Here is an 11,932-nt window from a genome sequence, read left to right as displayed (position 1 = left end):
CAGGGGACTCCAAACGCAACATGGCGCCACCATTGATTCCAGCCAATCTTGTATTCAAAAAGTCAAATGGTGCTCCCTCACTTCCGAGCCCCGACGTGCGCCCAAACAGTGGTTTTCCCACTACACATGGGGTATCAGCGTACTCAGGAGAAACTGGACAACAACTTTTGGGGTCCAATTTCTCCTGTAACCCTTGGGAAAATAAACAATTCTGGGTTAAATAATTATTTTTGAGGAAAGAAAACGTATTTATTATTTTCACGGCTCTGCATTATGAACTTCTGTGAAGCACTTGGGGGTTCAAAGTGCTCACCACACATCTAGATTAGTTCCTTTGGGGGTCTAGTTTCCAAAATGGGGTCACTTGTGGGGGGTTTCTACTGTTTAGCCACATCAGGGGCTCTGCAAACCCAACGTGACGCCCGCAGAGCATTCCATCAAAGTCTGCATTTCAAAACGTCACTACTTCACTTCCGAGCCCCGGCATGTGCCCAAACAGTGGTTTACCCCCACATATGGGGTATCAGCGTACTCAAGAGAAACTGGACAACAACTTTTGGGGTCAAATTTCACCTGTTACCCTTGGAAAAATAAAAAATTGCAGGCTAAAAGATCATTTTTGAGAAAATAAATTTTGTTTTTAATTTTCATGGCTCTGCGTTATAAACTTCTGTGAAGCACTTGGGGGTTCAAAGTCCTCACCACACATCTAGATTAGTTCCTTTGGGGGTCTAGTTTCCAAAATGGGGTCATTTGTGGGGGATCTCCAATGTTTAGGCACACAGGGGCTCTCCAAACGTGACATGGTGTCCGCTAATGATTGGAGCTAATTTTCCATTTAAAAAGCCAAATGGCGTGCCTTCCCTTCCGAGCCCTGCCGTGCGCCCAAGCAGTGGTTTACCCCCACATATGGGGTATCAGCGTACTCAGGACAAACTGGACAACAACATTTGGGGTCCAATTTCTCCTATTACCTTTGGCAAAATAGGAAATTCCAGGCTAAAAAATCATTTTTGAGGAAAGAAAAATTATTTTTTATTTTCATGGCTCTGCGTTATAAACTTCTGTGAAGCACCTGGGGGTTTAAAGTGCTCAATATGCATCTAGATAAGTTCCTTGGGGGGTCTAGTTTCCAAAATGGGGTCACTTGTGGGGGAGCTCCAATGTTTAGGCACACAGGGGCTCTCCAAACGCGACATGGTGTCCGCTAACAATTGGAGCTAATTTTCCATTCAAAAAGTCAAATGGCGCGCCTTCCCTTCCGAGCCCTGCCGTGTGCCCAAACAGTGGTTTACCCCCACATATGAGGTATCGGCGTACTCGGGAGAAATTGCCCAACAAATTTTAGGATCCATTTTATCCTATTGCCCATGTGAAAATGAAAAAATTGAGGCGAAAATAATCTTTTTGTGAAAAAAAAAGTACTTTTTTATTTTTACAGATCAATTTGTGAAGCACCTGGGGGTTCAAAGTGCTCACTATGCATCTAGATAAGTTCCTTGTGGCGTCTAGTTTCCAAAATGGGGTCACTTGTGGGAGAGCTCCAATTTTTAGGCACACGGGGGCTCTCCAAACGTGACAAGGTGTCCGCTAAAGAGTGGAGCCAATTTTTCATTCAAAAAGTCAAATGGCGCTCCTTCCCTTCCAAGCCCTGCCGTGCGCCCAAACAGTGGTTTACCCCCACATATGAGGTATCAGCGTACTCAGGACAAATTGGACAACAACTTTCGTGATTCAGTTTCTCCTTCTACCATTGGGAAAATAAAAAAATTGTTGCTAAAACATAATTTTTGTTACTAAAAAGTTAAATGGTCATTTTTTCCTTCCATGTTGCTTCTGCTGCTGTGAAGTACCTGAAGGGTTAATAGACTTCTTGAATGTGGTTTTGAGTACCTTGAGGGGTGCATTTTTTAGAATGGTGTCACTTTTGGGTATTTTCAGCCATATAGACCCCTCAAACTGACTTCAAATGTGAGGTGGTCCCTAAAAAAAATGGTTTTGTAAATTTCGTTGTAAAAATGAGAAATCGCTGGTCAAATTTTAACCCTTATAACTTCCTAGCAAAAAAAAATTTTGTTTCCAAAATTGTGCTGATGTAAAGTATACATGTGGGAAATGTTATTTATTAACTATTTTGTGTCACATAACTCTCTGGTTTAACAGAATAAAAATTCAAAATGTGAAAATTTGCGAAATTTTCAAAATTTTCGCCAAATTTCCATTTTTAGCACAAATAAATGCAGAATTTATTGACCTAAATTTACCACTAACATGAAGCCCAATATGTCACAAAAAAACAATCTCAGAACCGCTAGGATCCGTTGAAGCGTTCCTGAGTTATTACCTCACAAAGGGACACTGGTCAGAATTGCAAAAAACGGCCAGGTCTTTAAGGTCAAAATAGGCTGGGTCATGAAGGGGTTAAAGCAGCATCAGTCACCCTGACCGAATTCCACAGGTGGCATCACGAACATAAACTTTATCCCTTTAAAGACCTTTCCCTTTTACATGGACGTCCCAGGGCCACGGACCGGGCAGCCACGTTACATCCCCCCATGAACCGCTGGACCCGGTACCGAGTAACCCACGGCCCTGACGGGGCGCTCCATAAATCTCTGATAGGTTAGTCTTATAACTCCACCCCTACGTCTCCGCTTAAGTGCCACAATTCTCACTGGTTGCAGCATTTGAGGGGATAAGTGGCAGCAACAAGAGGTTTCTCTAATTGCTACAAAAGCAGTGCATAAACATTATGGTAATACAGATTCAATTATAGCAGGGATCTATGATGGAACTAATTATTCTATTCCCTCTCCAGTAAAAAAAAATCTCAGCATGCTAATGGAAAGCTAAGATGTAAATCCCAATACTTATCTAGATGTTTGTTTGAGGGAACAAAGAGCCCTTATGAACCCAGCTATGGAATACTTGTTCCATCCATTTGACTTGTTGGACACAGGTGAAGGAAAGAGCAAGGGCAAGGTGCAATAATTCAACAAAGTTATTAACAAACTTGTCTGCTGCCCACTCACTCAGGCCACCAACATATCTTATTTCATCTTACCTGCAGCCGGTCTTCATCTGTTGTTATACAGAGTGATTATAAAAGATTCATTGAATTTTGCATTCATATTACTGGAAAGATATACATTTCACCGGTTTGTAATAATAACATATCGAAAGGTCCCATCTGAGCACCTTTTTGTTTTAGCCAGAAAACGTGCTGTTCCAGTAGGACCACTAGTCCGTAAATGAAGGAAGGGGGAAGCAGATTCCTTTCTTCCCACATGAGATTGTTTCATCTTTGACATATTATAATTTGTTGATTAATGTCTGCATGAAGGTCCTCACTATATAAAGGACTTCACCTTATATATTCAATAATTATTCTAAAGGGCACTGGTTTTACAGAGGCAGGATTGCTTTTCCTGTCATAATAATTACTATCTTGGGATAGCTAAAACCTAGTCCTCTGCATCATCCCTCTAAAGGTATTATTGCCTCACGATTTTATGTCTAAGTGTTACTTTGAAGTTTGTTTCTAACACACTTGCTAGTTCTCAGGTCCCAGTGCTCGTATCCCAGTATACCTGTCCTGTACGTCAGCCCACATGCCTGCATGGTTATCAGACGCACCTGCCAGTACTCTTCTGTATATCAGCCAGACCCGTCCGCACCTGCCAGTGCTCATCTATAAATCTTCTGGTCCAGTCCGCACCTGCCAGTGCTCATCTATAAATCTTCTGGTCCAGTCCGCACCTGCCAGTGCTCATCTGTAATCCAGCCCAACCTGTCTGTATCCGTGGTCCCTGTGTTCTTTAATGCCTGCCTGCATCTTCTCTCTATCCCTCTGGGCCGTTCCTGCCTCCTGCTTCTTGGGGGGTCAGCTACCTTCCACCCGAGGTCAGGATAAATTGGTTATGTGTCAGAATGCTCTCAGCATGTAAGGTCCGGCAGGGGACCAAAAGAGAATTGGCGTGGAATTTAAAAGGTTAATTCTATTTTTTTTTTTATTATTTTATATTTCCTGACCAATTTTTCACTTTCTTACAACACATTTTACTAGTAGAGTACCTTACTTTTTACAATTTTACATATTAAAGGCTGTATTCAGACAATCTATGAAACACGGTCAGACTTTAGAGCGTAATTTCTGGATTGACTGATCTCTTGATCCAAGCAAAACCGCCCCATAAGGATATATAAGGCTGTTGAGCTTGGGTCAGGAGACTGCGGTCAGTCCTGAAGTCACGGTCTGTACTCGAGTCATGCTACATAGCCATCTGAATTCAGCCTAAGGGTTTCTGTCCTGTAGATCATCAATTACCTGTTCTTCCAGAAATGTGGTTCTTAGCTTTGTATGTTCTTCAACCTTCATTTACCTACTCCTAAACATCACTTCTGTCCTCACGTTTCTAAAAGCAAAAATCTAATGTACTGGGCCTCCCCAACACCTCTTCTAAAACGTCATACATCCAACATCTAGAGGAATTGTGTCATCTAGAATTACATCCCCTCGTAATCGTATAATATATAGCAGCAATAAATGTCATTCTGTAGTCACACCTTATGCAATCGCCTTTGGGTATACACATTTCTTAGTTTTTACTCTGGGACTTTTTAGACTTATCTATTTTAAAACCTCATTATAAATATTAGATGAAAATTTTACAAAAATCCCCCGATTTCTCTCTAAGATACCTTTATCCTCCTGAACTGTCCTTTTTATTATTTGTCACACGGGCAGCATGTATATGGCACTGTGTATATGTTTAACTATGAACCGATGTGGCATTTCAGAGAAAAATATAGTTTAAAAGCTGCCAGGAACCAGCCGGACTAGTTGGACAGATGGGACCTCAGCAGCTTCTCTCCGCCCACTCCGCTGGACTGACAGATCTCTCACTATACAGGCCTGCAGGGAGAAAATCTGTATCGGTTCTATGTGTTGGAAGTGTGCAAGGACTGTGACGGGGAATATCTACAGGCACAACTGCCCGACCAGTGGACTAGGGTAAGTTTTTAATTCCTTATTGACCCTCACTATGTGGCTTCTACACGGTTGACAGCTGCAGATTACACATGTATATTTAATATAGGAGGTGTGCATAGCTATAAACCCAATTTTGGCCATGAGGATGCAGAATTTGTTTTGTGTCTGTTATATCTCATTACATTCCAATAGCCATAACTATTTTCTATTTTCTACTCATTTTGCAATAAAAGGGTTAATGAGTTATGTAGGATCCTGGCAGTTGCTGCAGATCATCTGTCATGTGCAGTCCTCCAGCTGATGACATGTGCACAGCTCATTTACAAAGGGGTTCATGAAATTTCTCACCATTTAAATGGCAATTATTACCAGGCCAAGAATCATTCCTTAACTATCATGGTCTTTACTGCTAAAATGGACCCTTGGACATAAAACTTAGCATTTTTCCCAGTAATATATTTAATTGTTGCAAAAAAAAAAGCTTAGGGACCAGGGTTACCATATCCTAAAATAAGAACAACGGTATTATTAAGGGTGTGATGGTGTTATATGACATAAAATGCCTAGAAGTGCAATCGCTTTACAACGCTATATTACCATACAAATGGATAGCTCTGATCTATCATGTATATAGATCTACACCTACACAGTGAGAAGTCATTGCACACAATGTCCCCTGTTGGTTCAGAAGTTCAACAGTGGAACTCATTTTTCAAAAGATAAACACAGAGGTTAGATGTGAAAAATTGGATTATCTCAAATTTTTTTTTTAGACAGTTTGCCATTAATACAGATGTAGCAAAGCTTACCATGACAAATGTGCCACATTTTATATAAGGGCTTGTTTTTTGTGGGATCAGTTACATTTATGAGGAGGTACATGTAACCTGTCAATCAACTCCCTCATTATGGGAAAAAATAGATGAAATAAAATTAAAAATGGAAAAACAAAAAGCAGAATTAATGTTTTTCCATTTTAAATTTTACATAATTCACCGTGATGCGCAAATAAGGTGTTGTCTCCATTCTGGAGGTTAGGCTGGGGTCACAGGACCATAGATTCTCTCACCCGAGAGAATTGGGTCAGTTATTCTACTGACACTCTGATCAGAGTGTGATCAGAGTGCTAACTTAGAGTGTTGCGATTCTCTCGGCTGTGAGAATCAGTGCACATTGTGAGGAGTAGATTGGGCACAAAATGTCTCCATCTTCTGCATTCTGTGAGGCCGCTGAAATCAGACTGCACTCAGATGTCACCATTACGAACACAAGATGAAAGCTGAAAGACACTTTTCTCTATTCTACTCCTGGCACTTTGTACTCACAAACAGCTCTGCTACCTGGCACTTTGTACTCACAAACAGCTCTGTAGTGAGATAGATGATTAGAGCAAGGAAATCTGTCATTACATGTCTCAAACAGGAGGAAGCCTGTCCAAAGCTATTGTGGGAGGCGTGCTCTTTTCACCCTGTATGTTGCAATCTGCTTATGATTGGTCAAGTTGATGCAGATGAAGAGTACACGCCCATAGAGAAAAATCTCTAGTAATGCCTAGCTGGGTTTATCATAAATCATAACCCACAATTTCATTTAAAAATAAAAACAATATTTTATTTAGCTCTGCAACCATTATGCATAATGTGGCCAGTTTAGCATGCACAAACTATTGAAAGGTTCTTTTTAAACACTTTTCACCAATTGGATAATTGCTATATAATCTTTATTCTGGGGGCCAATACCAAAATGATACCAAATTTATGTTGAATTATGTTTTACTTCTGTTGCACAGAAGAAAACAATTTAAAAAAAACTATTTTTTATCTATATATTTTGGATTCTAACAATTTTTATGCTTCTGTAGTCGGAGTTGTTTTATGTTTTTTTTGCAGAACAATCTAGTTTAAACTGGTATCCTTTTTGGTCACAAATAACATTCATTTTTGGGGTACAAGGATGAACAAAAAAATCTGGAAAAATGTTTTATTTATATTTTTGCAGCGTCCGGTATGCAGCATAATTAACTTGTTAACTTAATTCTGCAGTTAGATATGATTACCGTGATATCCAAATTATATATGTTTTATATTTCACTACTTTTGGAGGAGAAAATATTTTTACATTACATTTTTAGGGAGGGGGATACATTATGTTCTGAGAGCTATAACTTTTTCATTTTTTTGCTTGCAGAGCTGTATAAGGGCTTGCCTTTTGCTCAATGAGCTGTACTTTTTATATATGTTTTTGAAGGTTTTTTTTATTTATTTTATTTTTCACAAATAAATCATTTTATATTCTTACAGCCGAGACTTGGGGTGGGGGTAGTCATGTATGTTTTATGCAGTTTTGCATTTCTTTTGCCCCCAGTGGAATCTTATAGGTTGATGTATATGACACATATGGAGGTCTTTTGGGGTCTCCAGCTACCATGGAAACCATTAGAACCCTGTGATTACATTTGGGGGGTGCCAATGGGCAGACAGAGGGAGCAATCTCTCTCTGACAAGGTCTTTAACTGTGCAGTCAGTGTAGCCGTGGCATGTAATACAGCCAGGATCACACATAGCCAGTGCAAGCAAAGCTGTAACATCCAACTCCCGCTGATGATAGTACTGGCACAGCTTTTGTGCCCGCTCAGTCCTCGTGCCCTATATGTATACCATGGTGAGGAAAATAACATTACACCATGATGTACAGTACAGACCAAAAGTTTGGACACACTTTCTCATTTAAAGATTTTTCTGTATTTTCATGACTATGAAAATTGTACATTCACACAGAAGGCATCAAAACTATGAATTAACACATGTGGAATTATATACTTAGCAACAAATGAAATTATGTCTTATATTCTGGGTTCTTCAAAGTAGCCACCTTTTGCTTTGATGACTGCTTTGCACACTCTTGGCATTCTGTTGATGAGCTTCAAGAGGTAGTCCCCAGGATTGGTTTTCACTTCACAGGTGTGCCCTGTCAGGTTTAATAAGTGGGATTTCTTGCCTTATAAATGGTGTTGGGACCATCAGTTGTGTTGTGCAGAAGTCTGGTGGATACACAGCTGATAGTCCTACTGAATATACTGTTAGAATTTGTATTATTGCAAGAAAAAAGCAGCTAAGTAAAGAAAAACGAGTGGCCATCATTACTTTAAGAAATGAAGGTCAGTCAGTCTGAAGAATTGGGAAAGCATGGAAAGTGTCCCCAAGTGCAGTGGCACAAACCATCAAGCGCTAAAAGAAACGGTCTCACATGAGGACCGCCCAAGGAAAGGAAGACCAAGAGTCACCTCTGCTTCTGAGGATAAGTTTATCGGAGTCACCAGCCTCAGAAATCGCAGGTTAACAGCAGCTCAGATTAGAGACCAGGACAATGCCACATAGAGTTCTAGCAGCAGACACATATCTACAACAACTGTAAGAGGAGACTTTGTGCAGCAGGCCTTCATGGTAAAAATAGCTGCTAGGAAACCACTGCTAAGGACAGGCAACAAGCAGAAGAGACATGTTTGGGCTAAAGAACACAAGGAATGGACATCAGAAAAGTGGAAATATGTTCTTTGGTCTGATGAGTCCAAATTTGAGATCTGTGGTTCCAACCACCGTGTCTTTGTGCGACGCAAGAAAAGGTGAACGGATGGACTCTACATGCCTGGTTCCCACCATGAAGCAGGGAGGAGGAGGTGTGATGGTGTGGGGCTGCTTTGCTGGTGACACTGTTGGGAATTTATTCAAAATTGAAGGCATACTGAACCAGCATGGCTACCACAGCATCTTGCAGCGGCATGCTATTCCATCCGGTTTGCGTTTAATTGGACCATCAATTATTTTTCAACAGGACAATGACCCCAAACACACCTCCAGGCTGTGTAAGGGCTATTTGACCAAGAAGGAGAGTGATGGGGTGCTACGCCAGATGACCTGGCCTCCACAGTCACCAGACCTGAACCCAATCGAGATGGTTTGGGGTGAGCTGGACCGCAGAGGGAAGGCAAAAGGGCCAACAAGTGCTAAGCATCTCTGGGAACTCCTTCAAGTTTGCTGGAAGACTATTCCCGGTGACTACCTCTTGTAGCTCATCAAGAGAATGCCAAGAGTGTGCAAAGCAGTCATCAAAGCAATAGGTGGCTACTTTGAAGAACCTAGAATATAAGACATAATTTCAGTTGTTTCAAACTTTTTTGTTAAGTACATAATTCCACATGTGTTAATTCATAGTTTTGATGCCTTCAGTGTGAATGTACAATTTTCATAGTCATGAACTTATAGAAAAATCTTTAAATGAGAAGATGTGTCCAAACTTTTGGTCTGTACTGTACATGTACGCCAGGGTTCCCAAAGGGGTTACAAATACTTATTGAATCAGTGCTTTGCTGCAATTTTTAAGATAAAGAAGTTAGTAGAAATGACTATATACCAGCGACATGCAAACAAGCCCAAAGACCCCACACTAGAGGCGCCTCTGCAGTCACAGTCCCTGTCTTTCCATAAAGTCCTGGACAGTCTGCACCTTTTTCCCAGTGCTCATAGAAATTGGATGCATCATTAACTTGTTTGTGACAGTAGAGAAGCTTGTACGGGTTATTGTGTCCCTGAGAAAACATATCAGTCTGTTTCTGAATGTGTCGTCCAAAACAAAATAATGTTGGCATCCCTGTCTGCTAAGGGGGAAGAAGGGGGGCACAGCACAAAGCCCCCACATCTGAAAAGGGGGAAGAAAGAGGAAACCTAAAGATCCCCTGAAGTGACTGTGTTTAGCATAAGAGCCACTCATTGTGTTACTGAATTGTCAGCACTGATCAATGGATGTCCCTAATTACATTACCACAAGGCTCAGTGTGTTGTCTGCTAAGCTTTGGCTTCATGGTAATTCCAAGATACCTACAGTCCATAGGGGATGTGTCACCCCTCCTCTCCTGCAGTGGAACAACAGCTCCCAGCATGCCCCATGCAAGCCTGTGCTGAAGGACCAGAGTGGTGGTTACATGGTCGCACTTTGTGGAGTGATCCTGAGGCCGGGGTCACGCGACAGTAGGACAGGAGAGTGGGATGATTTTTTTTCTCACTTGTCACCTGGGTGCAGTCCGGTATTTTTACTCAGCTATTAATTACAGGACCTGTTACAGTTTCCTAAGCTACAGAGCTGCAATGATGCCGTACTGTGGCACCCGATTATTTTCTTGCACCCATAGACTTGAATGGGCGAGTTTCACCTGACCTCACAGTTACATCCTGGCACTGAGGTAAACGTCCATGTGCACGGCCATATAACACGGGTCAGGGTGCGGCCCGATAACACGGACACGGGAGCTGTATGGGGGTGTGAGCGAGGCCTTACCTGTAACTTCCAGCATGTCATATATACAGGGCTGTGGTATAGGCCATGCTTACAGTGGAGCTCAAGCTCTCCCATGTATCCACTCAGCTTTACCTCACGTCCTTCCTCCTCTCACAACATGGATACATGTGCCGCAGCTGTGGAGGGAAAGCTGAGTGGCCACTCAGAAATGTGCCTCAGCCAGGGAGGGAAAGCTGAGTGGCCACTCAGAAATGTACCGCAGCTGTGGAGGGAAAGCTGAGTGGCCACTCAGAAATGTGCCTCAGCAGGGGAGGGAAAGCTGAGTGGCCACTCAGAAATGTACCGCAGCTGTGGAGGGAAAGCTGAGTGGCCACTCAGAAATGTGCCTCAGCAGGGGAGGGAAAGCTGAGTGGCCACTCAGAAATGTACCGCAGCTGTGGAGGGAAAGCTGAGTGGCCACTCAGAAATGTGCCTCAGCAGGGGAGGGAAAGCTGAGTGGCCACTCAGAAATGTGCCTCAGCAGGGGAGGGAAAGCTGAGTGGCCACTCAGAAATGTGCCTCAGCAGGGGAGGGAAAGCTGAGTGGCCACTCAGAAATGTACCGCAGCTGTGGAGGGAAAGCTGAGTGGCCACTCAGAAATGTGCCTCAGCAGGGGAGGGAAAGCTGAGTGGCCACTCAGAAATGTGCCTCAGCAGGGGAGGGAAAGCTGAGTGGCCACTCAGAAATGTGCCTCAGCAGGGGAGGGAAAGCTGAGTGGCCACTCAGAAATGTACCGCAGCTGTGGAGGGAAAGCTGAGTGGCCACTCAGAAATGTGCCTCAGCAGGGGAGGGAAAGCTGAGTGGCCACTCAGAAATGTGCCTCAGCAGGGGAGGGAAAGCTGAGTGGCCACTCAGAAATGTACCGCAGCAGGGGAGGGAAAGCTGAGTGGCCACTCAGAAATGTGCCTCAGCAGGGGAGGGAAAGCTGAGTGGCCACTCAGAAATGTGCCTCAGCAGGGGAGGGAAAGCTGAGTGGCCACTCAGAAATGTACCGCAGCTGTGGAGGGAAAGCTGAGTGGCCACTCAGAAATGTGCCTCAGCAGGGGAGGGAAAGCTGAGTGGCCACTCAGAAATGTGCCTCAGCAGGGGAGGGAAAGCTGAGTGGCCACTCAGAAATGTACCGCAGCTGTGGAGGGAAAGCTGAGTGGCCACTCAGAAATGTGCCTCAGCAGGGGAGGGAAAGCTGAGTGGCCACTCAGAAATGTGCCTCAGCAGGGGAGGGAAAGCTGAGTGGCCACTCAGGAATGTGCCACAGCCGGGGAGGGAAAGCTGAGTGAGATATGTACTGCAGCAAAGGAGGGAATGCTGAGTGGTTATTTGGGAAAGCTGGGGCTCCTCTGCAACCAGGACATCACTATTTCCAACATGTTCTACAGCAGAGGAACAGCAGCATGAAGAAAAATGTAAGAGGTTAGGGCTTCTTTTCACTTGCGAGACATACGGCCGTGTCTTGCAGGTTAAAACGCACGCTCCGCTCCCAAGTGCCGGCGTCAGAGGAGGGTTTTAACCTGCAAGACACGGCCGTATGTCTCGCAAGTGAAAAGGAGCCCTTAGTCAGGAAAGCTGGGTGATTACTTAGGAAAGCTGGACTCTACTGCTCCTGTGAAC

This window comes from Ranitomeya imitator, chromosome 4 (genome assembly GCF_032444005.1).
Source record: "Ranitomeya imitator isolate aRanImi1 chromosome 4, aRanImi1.pri, whole genome shotgun sequence".
NCBI lineage: Eukaryota > Metazoa > Chordata > Amphibia > Anura > Dendrobatidae > Ranitomeya > Ranitomeya imitator.
The sequence above is the reverse complement of the archived record's forward strand: the minus strand, read 5'-3'. Positions refer to the sequence as shown.